The 18,316-nt window shown below is 36.2% G+C and overlaps 1 protein-coding gene across 1 annotated transcript in view; it reads right to left on the bottom strand.

Annotated features, from left to right (window-relative positions):
- Positions 1 to 18,316, bottom strand: part of LOC135084993 (serine protease filzig) — a 55,370-nt gene that overhangs the window by 21,262 nt on the left and 15,792 nt on the right. The gene's annotated exons all lie outside the window — the stretch shown is intronic.

The raw sequence follows: 18,316 nt of genomic DNA on the forward strand, positions 1-18,316 counted from the left end.
TATTTACTTTATATTGATGCATGATATAATTATCTATAATACCTGAAAATATTACGTGACAGAGCATCCAAGTCTGAAGTCTCGCTGAAGTTTGACGTTACAAAAACACCCTCCCGTGCCGCTACCATTCCTCAGACACTGACTCAGTAAAAACGTTAGAACTGTAGGAGGCCATAAAAGAGTACACGAACCTATGTTCAGCAATGACTAAAATGAAAAATATAATTTTATTTTTATCCCCAACTGGGAGATCCCCAGCTCTTGGCCTATATCTCACCTGACGGTATGTGATGATCAGGCCGAAGATGGAAGCGAGCTTCACCCGGAATCCTCAACCACAGAGGGACTGGCTATCTTACCACTAACTGTTAAGTATTATTATTGTTATTTTTATTTTTTATTTTCATTTTATTGTGCTGATTTATTGTTTCTTTTTTTATGTGCCAAATAAATTATTCTTTCTTTCTTTCTTTAACTGCCGGAACACAATAATGCTGTTAACATTGTAGTTATGGCGACAGACTTTAGATAAGATGGTGGTAGCTAGCCAGCCATTTCAAATAACCATTATCATGAATCAGTAACTAGCATAAATCAGAACTTCTTTCCGATTAGTTTAGCCATAAGGATGCTTTAATATCAACTTTCTACCGGGAGGAAACACAACTCGCGTGTCTTTTTTATTCACGAACCGAATGTGTATTCTTCGTATATTTTAGCATAAATTACGAAACGACAACATGTATTATGTTCTATTATTTATTTCCTTCATTCAAAACAGCGTATCTGACATATTTATGAACTAGTTGTGCCGCGACTTCGTACGCGTGAAAATAGTTTGAATAATATTTCCCGGTTTTGCAACATTTTTCTTTACTGCTCCGCCCCTATTGGCTGTAGAGTGATGTTATTAGCCTTCCTCAATAAAAAAAAACTCATAAAACTAATTTATTTTTGCACGTAGGCTTTTACACGTCGCAGTATTAACCCTATCACAGCTTCGGGACAAATGGGCAACACAACAATAAATTTTTCAAATCGGACCAGTAGTTCCTGAGATTAGCGCGTTCAAGTAAACAAACAAACAAACTCTTCAGCTTTATATTAGTATGAATGAATTGCATTATGTATTCCATTATCGTTCTTTTTGGTTCCACAATTAGCGTTTCTAGACGGGAAAGTAGTGCCAGTGTTTATTTTTAATTATTAATTATTTACAAGAGATTACACAACTGTAACTACTAATAATAACTGTAATAATTGAACACTCACGCACTATTTCGCTTTTATTATGGCATTGGTAAATATGAAGTTTTAATGACCACAAACTATGTCGATTACTTACATAATAAAACTCATAAAACTAATTTTGTTTTTGCAAGTAGGCTTTTAAAAAGCACTTTTACACGTCCCAGTATTAACCCTACCACTGCTTCGGGACAATAAATGAGCCAGTGCTGAGAAGAAGCAGCGCAAGAAACTCAGTCACTATTTATCAGCTTCTTTTTCAAGGGTTTGCAGTCTTTAAAATATACACAGTAACAAATCAATATTGATGCGTACTTCCGACAGACATCAGACAGAGCAAAATTAAGGGAAGAATAGCCACAGTGGATATAGACTGATGATGATGATTATTACGATGATAGAGCTTTAGGTGTCAAATAATTATATCGCTATAGAATTTTCGATATGGAAACCATTGATCCCCAAGCAACCAATGGTTTCCATGGTCTATGTTCAACAGTGGTATTTCTGTGGCTAAAATAATGATGGAGATAAAAAGAATTTTCAGGCAATCAGGCCGATTCAAAAATTTACTTCAACCAGTCGTGTCTGACTATATGTATTATGATAATTTTCATTTTGACATTATTTCCTTCCAAACCATAAAATAACACCATCATCTGGACAAAGTTAAATTGCTCAACTTTTCACTGAAGGGGCTGTGGTAAAGAAGGCTTTGTCCGGAAACCCACAGTTTCCTCCCACTTATGGCGAGTGACGGAGCACCGGGGTCTTTTTAGTGGGTATGCCTCGTCCTTCTGACTTGGTGAGCTCCACATAACCTACTCTGTCCCCGCAGGGTAGGTATGCGATTCAACGCATTTTTTCCCCGTAAAAAAAGGACTTGACCTACACTTCCCATGGTCGCCATACGGTTTCAGGCCTAAAATGACATAAGTTAATAATGAATGCATGATTTTCAAGAGTTATTAATTTTGAATTAAGGTTTCCTTTCAATAAAACTTTGAATGTCTTGTTTCCAAGATATTACACTACACGCCACTGTCTCGTAAATACAGTGAAAACTATAGTGGAGATAAATGTCGATCAGCAACGTGACCAGCAAATTTTCGTGAAAGTCTTACATATGTTGTTTTGCTGTGAAACTGCGTTTCTACGCTTTCGTTTTGTATCGAGCTTATTTGTTTTTCATTGGCAACTTATATTTTCTTTTTACCTAACTGCGCTAGAAGGAGGGTTATGTTTTTGGAGTTTCATGAAGAAATAAAACACTGGCCCATTTGTTGTCCTGAAGTAGTGGTAGGGTTAATACTGGGACGTGTAAAAGTGCTTTTTAAAAGCCTACTTGCATAAATTATGATGTTTTTACTTATAAACCCTTGTTTTCGTCCGTCGGTTTATGTAGGGACTTCTTTTCATGGAATTTCGTGGTTATCACTGAAGGACCTTAGAACTAGGGTTGCCATTCGTCCGGGTTTCCCTGGATCTGTCCTAACTAAGAGGGAGTATCCGGGATTCCAAGTATAAAAAAATTAGGTCTTAAGCCAATGCTACTAAGTTTCAGTTAAGTTTTTATCAATAATTTTACTTGTATAATAATCAGATGATAACTTTTTATAGCATGAGATAGGTTATTAAAATTTCTTAGCATTAAGAGTCGCTTCTCAAGCTAAATTATAAATGAACAACTTGAAAAAATCGAACTGCCTAAGGCGGGAATCGAACTTGCCGGGCGATTGTTCTTCCATCTGAGCTACTTACGCCCGTATTCACAAACGATGCTTTCTTAAGTGAGCAGCAAATCGAACGCACAGCGAATAGAGCTCTGTGATTGGTTCGTATATCACCCTGTGCTTCCATGCGCACTGTGAGACCTCATAGTAATGTTTGTGAATACGGGCGTTAGGCAGTTCAATTTTTTCAAGTTGTTTTTTTATAATGAGGTAGGTTTTTTATGCCTCAATACTCAACAGAGCGTTTTCTTCTTAATTTCTTTCATTAAAAAAATACCTATTTAAAAGACATTTCTTATCTTCCGTTAAAAATTAACGAACCAGAGATTTTCTCGCTAATGTTCAATTAGTTAAAAAATCTGATCACAATCGATATTACTAAAAATTTTAATTAGATTTTAGTTAATTATTTGATTCATTTTTAAACTGGCTGATTAGCCAATGCAAATGGCATCATTTAATAAACCAAATTGAATTTATGTTATTATTTAAGTGAAATATTGATTGTAATAACCGTTTTTTAGTTTTATTAGCCATTTTTTAAGAATCGAGAAGAAAAACAAAACGGTTGTAAAATATTTTATTGTAATTTATAAAATTCTCGCACCACAGTGTTTGTAAGAAAACTTCTGCGAAATGGCTTGACCGATTGCGAAAATTTGAGCAGAGTTACAATTTTAAAGTCATTTAAATAAATCGAATGAACTACGACTAGTTATTTCTAATGATTTCATTTTAGAACTAAGTATGGGTACTTACTTTATAATGATTATGATTTTAATTGAGAACAATTTTCATGTGATCAAAACTTTCATGCGTTAGTGACCTAATTCTTATTAGTTATACTTAATTATACTAGGACTACTGCAAAAATTTCAGAATTTTTCATATCGCTTCGTCTCTCTCACTCTCAATAAGTGTGATAAGAATAAGTAAGTATAGTTAATGGTTGGTATGTAGTGTAGACACCCAGGTGTTTAATAATTTAACACTGTCAAATGAGTTATTATACGAGATCTGTGTCACGCACGGGAAGTCATAAAGGCGTGGTCACACTGCTCGATGATAATAACTTAAAGTTATAGCCTTCGAGTTATAAATATAACAATGGAAAGTTAATTTCACTTTTACATTAATTTATTGGAGCATAAGCGTGTGAAACATAAAGTAATTAATGTGGATTGTTATCACTGTGGAAATAAAATACAATGTCAACTATTCAATCAAAAGTGAAAAGATTATGATTAAGTGGGCCACACGCTGCTTTTTCTGTAATTTATTAATTTTACGGCTAATCCCACGGTATAAGTTTTGAGGTTCTTGATTTGTTTATGTATTTACCTTAAAATAAAATAAAATCTTTGATATATTTTGTTAATCAACATACTCATATATTTTTTTCATGTAGGTGATGTTTTATATTTTTTTATTTAATTATAAATAAAATGTACATACTAGTATGTATTTATCATTATTAAATTTCTGAAAAAACAGTAAACGTTGTTTTGCTATCCATACTTATTTTTGGTATATTCACTTTGGGTTGAGTAAGGAATGCATTTGGGTAGAATAACGAAATTATGTAATGGGTTGAGCTAGGAATACTAATTTGGGATGAGTGAAGAAATGGGTTGAGTTGTCATGGGTCGAATACGGAATAACCCTATAAATCATGGTTATAAATCTTTCTATAGCTCTAGCACTAAACTCAGTTAGTACCTGAGGTATGGAAGCGGCACGGGAGGGGTGACACTGACATTATTATGACGTGACAGACAGGACAATTATCAATGATAATAGGCTAGTTTCCTAAAAAAATTTTTTTAGTCCGTCAATTTTAGTATAAAAAAATATTGAACACGTATATTTTTAATTGTCAATCAAACAAATAATTACAAAGTTATAGTGCGTTGAAGTTCCGCGCGACGTCACAAAGTGCTGCACTTTTACGCACTCACTGACGTCACGGGCCTTTTCGTTAGAACTTTGGCACGCTTTATCTCTTTACATTTTCATTAGTTTTAAAAAGTGAAAAATAAGTGTTGAGTTGTTTTTGATAAGCTAACTGACAGATTAATTAAAACTCTTGCTTTTTTACCCAGGAAACATCCCTATTATCGTGATAAGACAGATGGATAATTATCGGTTGATAATAACAAAAAAATGCGCTCATGAAAATGAACTGTATTCGAAGTTTTCGAACGTGTATTTCCGCACTTGCGTCTAGTAGTGGGCGTTAATTTTAATCCACAATGATCACTAGTATATCTAGCGTCAAAATATTTATCTATTTTCCAAGCTTTATGCGACTAGCGATGGATAACATGACAACAATTAGCAACCTAAAACATCAAGCAACATTCGCAATCGGGATTTCATATGAAACAATATGACAAATTATGTATCTTATACTGTTATCCGCATCCAGGCTCTTCCCGCGACCTTTACCAGATCGTCGGTCCACCTAGTAGGAGGCCTGCCCACGCTACGTCTTCCAGCCCGTGGTCGCCACTCGAGAACTTTCCTGCCCCAACGGCCGTCGTCTCTACGAGCTATGTAGCGGGAAGAGCCTGGATGCGGGCAGCGCAGGACCGTTCATTGTGGAAAACCTTGGGGGCGGCCTTTGTCCAGCAGTGGACGTCATTTGGCTGAAACGAACGAACTGTTATCCGATATTTATCTGATAATTTTCATGAAGCGCAATTATCTTGATTATTTCGAACCCTGGTGACAAAGCGTACAAATAAGAAGTCTCGCTGACATTTGACGTGACGTAACAAAAAAGGAAGGGTTTTCGTGCTGCTGCCATACCTCAGGCTTTGAATAAGTTATGCACTAGACCTTAAAACTACGACTGTTTGTGTATATCAAAATCCGTTTTGCACGCGAATCTTAAAAGGTAAAAGTTGAATTTAGAATCTCCTAAGTCCACCAATTTATATTCAGGGTACATTATCGCGTAGCTCTCACTGCGCGCGGCCTTAATTCCGAATCTAAAAGGACTCAGACCGTTAGGTAGGTATTTAGCATTAATTTGATGTTTAGAATCAGTTGTATCATAGCATCTTTTAGACATAGGGTTAGTTTTACCAGCAAGAACTGATAAAGTTTCAGGTAAGTAAATAAATATGAAGATTCATGAGGATTTTACAAACTTCTTGTAGTTGGTCCTTAATTTTAAAATCCTCTAAAAATAATTACTGACTTTCAGCCTAGTCTACAGATTTTTTGTCGGAAAGCTTTTGGGTCAGACTGTTAAGCTTCAACTACACCAATGACAGGTCGTGCGACCTATGACAGTTCATGCGACCTGTCATTTCCTTATGATCGCGCCGTGATCTAGATTTTTTTTTATCCACAACGAGGAAGCTCTTGGCCTGTATCTCACCTGATGGCAAGTGACGATCAGGCCGAAGGTGGAAGCGAGCTTCACCCGGAATCCTCCACCACGAAGGAACTGGCTATCTTACCTCTAACTGCCGGAACACAACAATGCTGTTAACATTGTTGTTATGGCGACAGACTTAGGTAAGATGGTGATTGCTAGCCAGGCGGACTTAGAACAAGCCGTACCACCAACCAAACCGAACAGAAAAATCTGCCCCCACTGGGAATCGAACCCGAGACCTCTGCGTGTGAAGCAGGTGGTCTTACCACTAGACCACAGAGGTGGTTAACATTATTTTAACGACATAATTATGTATTCCCATTAATTAAAAGTTTTGTTCTTGGTTTTATCTCGTTTTGTTTAAGAAGAAAGTAAATTACAATAGAGGCCTCTCGTCCTTGAACGTTTTATTGCACTTAATTAAAAACTGTCACGTTTACCAACTTTCTTCGTGTTTGGACGCCTGACAATTTTAGCAGGATGCTTGTCAGTATGTCGGTTAAATCGCGAACTGAATATCTAAGCGGGCAAAGTCCGAAATGAGACCGAATCGTGGTACACTTTCTTTACTCTTGATAAATTGATGATACTCTAATTTGATTAACTTGAAATAGATAATTTTTGTCTATTTTTAGTTATGGTTTGGTATGAAAGGCTTTAATCTAAGCAATGGTATAGGTGTGGGGTACAATAACTTAGTCAATGTAATTCGCATACTTAACAAATTAGGCCACTTTACCGTAAAAAAAGTCAAATCTTAACTTCGAACTCCTCAATTATGTTCTTCTGATTAATTTCGTTGCGGGTCCAATGACAGTTAACTTTCCCCCGGGACAAACTTGACCTTCATTGGTTGGGTTTTTGTTGGGGGTCAAGCTGTAGATCCTGGCTACACAGGAGTTGCAGCAGTGGGAACGAGAGAATAGTCCCGTTCCGGCAGTTAAAGGTAAGATAGCCAGATCCTCTGTTATTAAGAATTCCGGGTAAAGCTCGCTTCCACCTTCGGCCTGATCGTCACTTTCCATGCAAGCCAAGAGCTTGTGAATTAAAAAAAAAGTCAATTAGCTAATGAGGTCAATCACCCTAGAGTTATTGACGTGCGAAGTATGTTAAAAATGTTATTCGTAAAATAAGAATCCAAGAAAATCACGATGTCTAATTTTCATCTTTCGCTCGCGTGCTGCGTAAATGTGTAAAAAAATGCTAATAATCCGACAGTCTCTGTATGCAAGATCGTAAAAATATCTACGAAATGACTCACATACTAAGTTAGTATCAGGATGTTATGGATCCGTAAACGTAACCGAAACTTTCGTATATCCGAAATAAAAAAATATCCGAAACCGTAACCGTAACCGATTCAAAAGTTTCGGATGTAGGCAGTTTAAATTGTTTTTTGTATAGCATTATAATATGTAAAGGCCTAACAGCCTGATTTAGCTTTATAATCCCATCTAATATCATTTTTTATTATACTATATTTACTTTTTATTCGATGTAAAGTGTGCGGCCATGAATGGACAACTATTGCAAATTGCATTCTACAGCACAGATATCCGTAACCGTAACCGAAACCGGTATAATATTATTCCTATATCCGTAACCGAAACTACATATCCATAACATCCCTAGTATACCTGTTGTCCGAGGATATTGATACAAATCATTTTGTGCCACTTTTACCTGACTCAATGACTCGCTGCTTCTCGGGCAATGCTCGCTTTGTTATGACGCGTTATTTGTCATAACGGTGACGTCATAGACGGTGAAAGTTTTCGAGTGGTGAGTGATGAGTAAAGTTCGAATCCGGGAGGTGCGTTTTTTAAGACAATACCTACTCGTATTAAGAGTGCACTTATAATCTGGGGGCACGGCAGTGCCCCCACCAAGTCGAGCAAAAAAGCGGCACGGCCGTACCATCCTTTTCTCGAAGCAATTCAGGCCATTTTCGACTGCCTGTAACTTCGTTGTGGATAAAACTAGAAGGCTGAATTTTCATTAGCTATGCAGGCATTGTAAAGACACGGTATATTTAAAATTTCATTCAATTTGAACCAGTAGTTTAAGAATTATAACGGGTCAAAGTTACTTAATTTTGTCACTCACTGACTGACTCACCGATCATCAAAATTCTAAGGCACTTCTAGCAGACCTAGAAGCTTCAAATTTGGAATATAAGTAGTGTTTGGTGTATGAATCAAGGAAAAACTAAAATATTTGGGGGCACGGTAGTGCAACCGCCAAGTCGAGTAAAATTTTTCAATTTCGGTCCAGTTTTCTAGATACATAACTGCTGTCTACAAAATACAAAAAGAAATGAGATCCCATCAAAAACAATACTTGTCAAAAAAACCAAGTCTCGCAACTCAGTTGTTCTACGGTAAAAAGTTGTGAGATCCATGTAATACCAAGTCCAGGCCAGGAAATCTTTAACGTTTTACATAAATATATTGACTTGGCCATCGCATGAAAACACGTGTAAATTAAATTATTTAGTGCGATGGCCAAGTCAATAATTTATGTAAAACGTTAAAGATTTCCTGGCCTGGACTTGGTATTACATGGATCTCACAACTTTTTACCGTAGAACAACTGAGTTGCGAGACTTGGTTTTTTTGACAAGTATTGTTTTTGATGGGATTTACTTTACGAGAAAAAGCTGTACTTAATATTGACGTTTCCTGGGTAAAAAAGCAAAAGTTTGAATTAGTTCGTCAGTTAACTTATCAAAAAATACTCGACTTGTATTTTTCACATTTTCTAAATAATGGAAATTTAACGAGATACAGCGCGCCAAGTTCGCTTTGTGTCGTTACGCGGAACTTCAACGCATCATAACATCAAGTAATTACGAAGTTATGGTGCGTTGAAATTGACGCTCCTGGATGTCACGGGCCTCTTCTTTCGAACTTTTTCGCGCTTTATATTTCTCAAAATTTTCATTACTTTGAAAAAGTGAAAAATACGTGTGAGTATTTTTGATAAGTTACGAGTAACTGACGGAATAATTCAAACTCTTGCTTTTTTACCCAGGAAACTTCCCTATTTTGAACTTGTAGTCTTGCAACTTACGCAGGCGAGTGAGCTTTACTTGTATGTGTACGTGTACATGCACATAACGATAGTATGTCTGTCAAAATTTTTGAAAAACGAACAGTAGCGAGCCACCACACATGTAAAGCTCACTCACCTTCGTGAATTGCAACAACTTTAATGGAATGTTTACTAGTAGGGAATTTAGTGCAAGAACCCCTCCACTTTGGTATAGAAGGCTCATTTTTGCACCAGTTGTTCTTTGGGTGCTCCTGAGTAGATTTCCGTCGGTAGACATCGGGAGCCCCCCCTGTGGTAGCAGGGGGAGGGGGGGCAAGTTTCCTTCTGCCGCGCTTTACTTTAAGGCCCATATCTTCAAAACTATAGGTATTTGGGCAAGTGTGGTGTCATTTTCGGATAATTAAAAGATGGCGAATTTATTTCTAGAACAAACTTTTTGCCTTTTCATACAAAAAAATAGAAATATGGAGTAAAATTCACAAAAACCAAAAAGTATTTTTTTAAATAAACGTCGTTTACTTTTAAACCACTAGAGATAATCTAATAATAAAAATATGTCCTGAAAGCTACATTTATCAGGATTATAAATATATACCATTGTATGGTACTTTTTTTGAAAAACGTAGGTAAAAAAATTTTTTTCTTCAGGACACAGCGGGCGAATTTTAATGCGCGTCGGAAAAAAATATTTATTTTATCCATGAATTCATACTATTTGGTTCATAAGCAAGTAAAGATTATTATTTTAGAATTTATTTAGAGTTCCTGGCACATCATGCTACCATGATTTGTATTTTTTCTTCAATTAATTTTGAACTCTATGTATAAGACATAAGGTTGAAAATAGTTTAATTACATTGTATTAATGAAAATATCATAAGAAGAAAGCACTAAATAAAGAACTTGAATTTGTCTAAACGTCTTATGATTATTATTATTATTTTAATTAACATTTTTATTTCTACATACTTTTGTACCAGTGATAAGTGTCCAGTGAAAGGTAAGTGTGAGGAAAGTGAGGATTGATATTATCATAGTACGGGAGATTATTTTTAGCACAAAGGCTACGGCTGTGACCATTATAGTTTTCAGACAGCACCAGCTTCTGCACTACTTCTTGCACTTACATCTCATCATTTCCAGGCAAGCTTCGGCAGCTACGGGCAAATCGGTCCATGTAGGCTCCATGTTGCCATCGACTCTGGTCCACACCCAACCAGTCGGATAAAGGGAAGACTGAGTCGGTTGCTTGCAACTGATCCTATACGCGAACCCCTTGATATACTGCCAGTAGCCAATGTTGATACAAAGCTGTCTGGGTTATTTTATGTAGGGTCACACCTAAGCGTATTCCACAGCGACCCATTAGGATCTTTATTCTGACTTTTTTATTCCCTATCATCCAAAAAAATCCTATCCATTAGTTAAGTGAATTAAGCGTCTGAGTGAAAGCCACCTAGTAGTCTTCTGATGCCGGATATGCTGACCCAAGCAGACCCATCCTTACAGTATTAAGTGTTTCATGGACTCCACATTGTATTCCACATGCTCGAGAGCTTCTGTTGTTAGGCCCATTTTGTGGGACATGTGATTCGTTCCATAATGCCCAGTTTGCGTACCTGTAATTGCTTGGGCATACCTTTGAAAAGTTTTCTTCATGACCCTCTATTTCCCTGTAGGAATGATTTGGAGAGGCTTATATCGTTGGAGCTTTCCCATTCAGCCCTGTTATTCTTGGATATGGCCATATTATGGCCATGAGGTACCTAAGCTTTTAGATAAAGGTACTATCAGTTCTGACCCTTGTCTCGCTAGACTGTCGGCTCTCTCATTGCATTCGATCCGTGTATGTCCAGGTATCCCACATTAGGGACACTTTGTCATGCCTTCAGAGTTTGTTCATCTTTAAGATTGCATCTAGAATACCTAATTCTAGACTCAACCTTCACTGAGGCGATGGCTTTGTTTAAGTGCTGCCTGGCTGTGGCTAAGGATGTAAATATTGCGTTTCTTACACCCCTGTTTTTAGTGCACACATAATTATAGCGTAGAATTCAGCTTGAAATACTGTAGCAAACCTCCTTAAACATTCACTGTGTTTATTACTACATGCTTGACTATGAACGAGTGCTGTGGCCTGTGAGTGCCCACCAACCTAGGCAGTTTTGTATCAGTAAGTATATCAAGGGCAGTAATTATGTCCTTATGATATTTTCAAATTATTTAAAATTAAGTTGGTTCAAGGGGTTCGCGTATAGGGTCAGTTGCAAGCAACCGACTCAGTCTTCCCTTTACCCAACTGGTTGGGGGTGGACCAGAATCGATAGCAACATGGAGCCTACATGGACCAATTGCCCGTAGCTGCCGAAGCTTGCCTGGAAAGAAGTAGTGCAGAAGCTGGTGCTGTCTAAAAAAATAACTATAATGGTCACAGCCGTAGCTTTGTGCTAAAAATAATCTCCCGTACTATGATAATATCAATCCTCTCTTTCCTCACACTTACCTTTCCGTTATCACTGGTACAATAGTATGTCATGTAGAAATAAAAATGTTAATTAAAATAATAATAATCATCATTAGACGTTTAGACAAATTCAAGTTCTTTATTAGTGCTTTCTTCTTATGATATTTTCAATAATACAATGTATTTAAACTATTTTCAACCTTATGTCTTACACATAGAGTTCAAAATTATTTGAAGAAAAAATACAAATCATGGTAGCATGATGTGCCAGGAACTCTAAATAAATTCTAAAATAATAATCTTTACTTGCTTATGAACCAAATAGTATGAATTCATGGATCAAATAAATATTTTTTTCCGACGCGCATTAAAATTCGCCCGCTGTGTCCTGAAGAAAAATTTTTTTTCACCTACGTTTTTCAAAAAAAGTACCATACAATGGTATATATTTATAATCCTGATAAATGTAGCTTTCAGGACATATTTTTTTTATTAGATTATCTCTAGTGGTTTAAAAGTAAACGACGTTTATTTAAAAAAATACTTTTTGGTTTTTGTGAATTTTACTCCATATTTCTATTTTTTTGTATGAAAAGGCAAAAAGTTTGTTCTAGAAATGAATTCGCCATCCTTTAGTTATCCGAAAATGACACCACACTTGCCCTAATACCCATAGTTTTGAAGATATGGGCCTTAAAGTAAAGCGCGGCAGAAGGAAACTTGCCCCCCCTCCCCCTGCTACCACAGGGGGGGCTCCCGATGTCTACCGACGGAAATCTACTCAGGAGCACCCAAAGAACAACTGGTGCAAAAATGAGCCTTCTATACCAAAGTGGAGGGGTCTCCATACAAATCATTGCACTAAATTCCCTACTATACCCCATCGGTCCTCCCATGACACGACAATCCGAGTGCCCCGTGAGAGCAGCGGCTGCGCACAGCAATGCGTTTCTACCACGCTCTATTTGGTATGTAGGATCGTTTCCGCGACCAACCGCGTATTATATTGATTCTATAACGTCTTACGCGGTAGTTACTCGTTTAATGTTGAATTATATTGATTGTTTCTAGTCTATATGAAATAAAAATGATGTACCATAACAATGTATAGTATAATAGTCTGCAATACTTATTGTTCAGGTTATGCAAGTATCAAGTAACTTGATAGGTGTACAGTTTCTTAAGCAGAAGTACTTTTTCTGTTATTATTTCATTATGTTTTCCAAATAAAATAGAAAGAAATACAGTGTGAGTCACGTTAAAGTGTACATATGAAAATAGATGAAACTAGACCTATTTTTATCGACAAAAAAGAGGTCAAAAATTTTTTGAGATTTTTTTTAATTTTTTTTGAGATTTTTTTTTCTTCCAATTACTTATTGTAAAGAAAACATAATAACTTTTAAACTAAGAGGTATATCCTGATAAAATAAAAACAGTAATAATGCTAAATAACAGGTGATACTAAAAAAATACATAAAATTTACAAAAAATGCCAACAAATAATAAAAGAAAAAAATCTGCTTTTAAATTCGTGTTTTTTTGGTTATTTGATAAATTTCTCCAAAAAATGCCCGTATAACAGGTGGTTTTTATTACTTTGTATTATCTCTATCGTGCTATCTTTGTAAAACCAAAAATCGCATGTCTCTATCCCTATCACAACATTTGCTATGATCGTTTGAACAAAGGCCTGCCACAACATTATTCTCCGCTACAGGTAGAGACAATTTTAATTGTAACTAAAATGCTTATTTTACTTCGAAATCTTTTGTTTTTATTTGAAATCTAACTTGTCTTTATCAAAATTACAAATCTAGAGCCATTTTCAGTTTCGTTGTTAACAAAGCGTTGAATGGCGCGCCCGGAGAGGCTTTGTTCAAACGATCATTGCAAACGTTGTGATATAGAGACATGCGATTTTTGGTTTTACAAAAGTAATACGATGGAGAATAATAAAAAGTAATAAAAACCACCTGTTAATGCGGCATTTTTTGGAGAAATTTATCAAATAACCAAAAAAATGCGAATTTTTAAGCAGATTTTTTTCAAAAAGTATCTTTTTTTTATTATTTGTTGGCATTTTCAGGGTATTTTATGTATTTTTTTAGTATCGCCTGTTATTTAGTATTATTACTGTTTTTATTTTATCCGGATATACCGCTTAGTTTAAAAGTTATTACGTTTTCTTTACAATAAGTAATTGGAAGAAAAAAAACTCTATAAAAAATTAAAAAAAAATCTCAAAAATTTTTTGACCTCTTTTTTGTCGATAAAAATAGGTCTAGTTTCATCTATTTTCATATGTACACTTTAACGTGACTCACACTGTAGATAGATGGATGAGATAGAGCACACTTTCTTGTAGAGCACACAAGATAATAAAAGAAAAAGAAAGAAAAAAAGAAATAAAAAAAATAAAACCTCATAAAACTGATTTATTTTTGCAAATAGGCTTTTAAAAAGTACTTCTTCCCTTCAATTGCTTCAGGACAATGAATGGGCCAGCGCTGAGAAAGAGCAGCTCAAGAAACTCAGTCACTAATGTCTTGTATAATAATGATAATCCATTTGTTGAACGTTATCAATGCCCCATTGAATGATGTAAGCTCGTTAAGTTTGACACAAGTGTTATACCCTCAGAAAACCACGAGGGGTTAACTACTATATATACTAGGGGGTACTATTGGTAATATGAATTTACAAATTGGTTCGTTCGTTCGTTTCAGCCAAATGACGTCCACTGCTGGACAAAGGCCTCTCAAGGATTTCCTTAAAGACCGGTCCTGCGCTGCCCGCATCCAGGCTCTTCCCGCGACCGTCACCAGATCGTTAGTCCACCTAGTGGGAGGCCTACCCACGCTAAATTTACAAATTGCTAATATAAAAAAGAAACTAAAGAACTTCTTCCACCTATGGGCGAAACTCGTATTATAAAGCAAGAGTTTGTTCATCTGGTTAAAAGCACTAATTACAGGAACTATGGTTCAAATTTAAAAAACATTTTTGTGTTATGGAGTCTTATTTAACGATGAAAAAAAAACGACAAAACAATCTTCAAACGATTTCCACGCGTAAAGTCACGGGCATAACTAGTAAAAATAAGATGGTAGAAAGTAAACAGAATTAACTTTATCGGTAACACTTTCATCGGCAATTAAAAAGAATGACTAGCGACCTCTATGCGCTGACCTTCGAAATTAATTTGTGCTTTTTTCGTTCAGTTCGTGCGAACATGATCACAGATCTTATCACAGATCTAAATCTAATGCTGTCTTTATACCACACTTGCTGTGCCCGCGACTTCGTGCGCGTGAAAATAGTATGAATATCATTTTCCGCTTTTATAGCCTGACCAGGAACATAAAAACCCTCGCCATGTTGCGGAAAACTAATGGTACTAATTTCTTTTAATGGCAACAGTAACTGAAAACTTCATTGACATGTCACCTTGCATGTCAGTCTATTGCTGTCAAAGTGTAAACAAACTTTATTTTAAATGTGCGCAATAATTGGTTTTATGAATTAAATTGCTAAAATATTTTTATAGTCGTGAAAGAAAAGTGGTTCACAATGTGTTAAAGTATTTGTCGAAGAGAAATACTAAGGGTTCGGACAATATTTTCATTGAATAATGTTCCGACAAAGGTTGTCAAATTGACTGACATGTTTATCGTATAGTACAGTCCACTATAAAAATTAGCTGTGGTTTGTTTCAACTACCTATTTTAAATTTTTTTGTCACTTTCTAAGTGTTGAATTTTATGGGATTGGGAAAGAAGTACCGAGTTTGAAGCGTTCATGAGCAGACATTGCAGTTGAATATTCAATTTCTGAATTTGATTATTGATGAATAATAAAATAAATTCTACTAGCTCGATTGATGGTTTCATATTTTCGTTAATTTATGAAAATATCAAATTAGCCCGTAATCCTGAATCCTGATACATTAAGTTAGCCTATTAATTTAACACAGGTACGACTGTACTCAGTGTTGCACTATCAAATGCAATTGACGCGCCTCTGTGCCAGGGTTTTTATGTTCCTGGTCAGGCTATACAACATTTTTCTTTACTGCTATGCCCCTATTGGCTGTAGGTATAATTCATAGAGCTTGAAATCTTTCTCGATAAATGGGTTATCTAACACAAAAACAATTTTTCAAATCGGACTAATAGTTTCTGAGATTAGCGCGTTCAGGCAAACAATCAAATTATAGATAGAAATGTATTACTGTCTCTATACACGAATTCATGTCAAAATGTTTACACTGTCCATATCGGACTATTAATTTTAGCTGCAAAATAGCATCCATTGCAATTCCTAAGATGCCACTACTGTCGTCTGTATATAAGTAAGTACATACGTACATAGATTTTATTAATTTTCTTCTTCTGGAAAATGATGGTCATCGTTATATCTAGGCACCTGCACTGCCTATTTATTTATTTATGTCATCAACAAGGTTGCACCATTATGGACTAAAAGCCAGATCTACGATTGTAAAAAAGCTGAAAGTGAGCGCATGAAGTTTGGGACATCGTGGCTTTGGCAGCTATCCTAAAATGTTTGTCTGGCAATGGGTTGAAACCAGTTGAAACAGTCAAAACTATCTGGCTGATAAGGAAACAATATCTAATTATTGCCTAAATATGATTTAGAAGTAAAAGCTACCAAAAAAGCTTAATGTGAATCTTATTTTAGTACACACAAGCTAAATTCGTACAACCCTGTATGAGTTTAATAGAGGTAGCAGTACTCCCAAATATGGATAGATGGCGTTTTCTCGACCTTTGCAGGTTCCTCCCACCCCATCTGACCCAGTTTGCTAGTGGCGCTACTAGATGGCATTGTGCTTCTTTAGATCACGCAAACTAAGTATTTTTTTGGCTCCTTAAATACATAATGGTTTTTAAAAACAGCTGAATTAAAATGCTTTTTTTAATTTTTGTAATACCTCGCCCGCCTTGAGACGAGGTATAGTATATGACTCAGTGTTAATACACTTGATAAATCACTTCCACCTCCAAGTTTTGACATTTCTCTTGCAAGCCTGTCACGTGTCATGGTAATGAGGGTTTTCGCGATTGAAAAATCCGCCAGATGGCAATACGTAGACGGGAGTTCAGGTTATTTTTGACATGACATTGACAGATATGTCAAAATCCACCAATCATGCAGCATTTGGACCTCCCGTCTACGTATTGCCATCTGGCGGATTTTTCAATCGCGAAAACCCTCATTTCTGAATGCTGAGCACAGTCTTCTCAGCACTGGCCCATTTATTGTCCTAAAGCAGTGGTAGGGTTAAAACTGGGACGTACAAAAGTGCTTTTTAAAAACCTACTTGCAAAAATAAAGGAGTTTTTTTTAGTATAACCACAGAATAATAATAAGTACTGTATAACCTACTTATTACACAGGATTTCCAAAAATTAGTAGAGGTTAGAATCAGATAAACATAAGACGAATCAAACAAGTCATATTTAAAAACCCATGAAACTTTTCTATAGAAATTATTAACTAAAATTGGTCAAATCTCAAACTTATGAAACTTGTCTATGGACGTATTTAGGCTTGTTCGATTCATAAAGTTATTTATTATACCTAGCGGAATAGAGCAATAAAGAACTGAGCGAGCTAGTGTACATAAACCTCCTCCTTTTTTGAAGTCGGTTGAAAAAGAGATGCGTGATGCCGTCAAACAAAACCGATTTTGAATCTATTAAAATTTGACAGTTTGTTAGCACTTATAGGCACGCTGAAATTTTGAACTCGTGAGATTTTTTCAGATTTTACGTGAGTAAAATCGTCGATGTTTATGAGAAATAGTGCTTCAGATAAGTGGTAACTGGTTCTGTGATTGATTATTATTATTGGAAACAGTGAAAAAACCTGACCACTGACACACAAATGACATCCAGTGTCATCCAAAATCGGTTTCGTTTGACAGCTCGTGGTTGTTGCTCTATTATAATAACTTCATGGTTCGATTCTATTGTAGAGTTTGAATTAGGTTGCAGTTGCAATATTAAAAATATTTTTTGTGACTCTTTTACGTTGCTATCGTATTGTTACTTAGTAGAAAAACTGCGTCATCATCATCATTTCAGCCATAGGACGTCCACTGCTGAACATAGGCCTCCCCCAATGCTTTCCATGTTGATCGATTGGCAGCGGTCTGCGTCCAGCGCTTCCCTGCTACCTTTACGATGTCGTCGGTCCACCTTGTAGGTGGACGTCCCACGCTGCGTTTTCCGGTACGCGGCCTCCATTCCAGAACCTTTCTGCCCCATCGGCCGTCAGTTCTGCGTACTATGTGCCCTGCCCATTGCCACTTCAGCTTGCTAATCCGTCGGGCTATGTCAGCGACTTTGGTTCGTTTACGGAAAAGAAAGAAAAACTGCGTAACAACAATGTAAAATGCGT

Source organism: Ostrinia nubilalis, chromosome 27, assembly GCF_963855985.1.
Source record: "Ostrinia nubilalis chromosome 27, ilOstNubi1.1, whole genome shotgun sequence".
Taxonomy (NCBI): domain Eukaryota; kingdom Metazoa; phylum Arthropoda; class Insecta; order Lepidoptera; family Crambidae; genus Ostrinia; species Ostrinia nubilalis.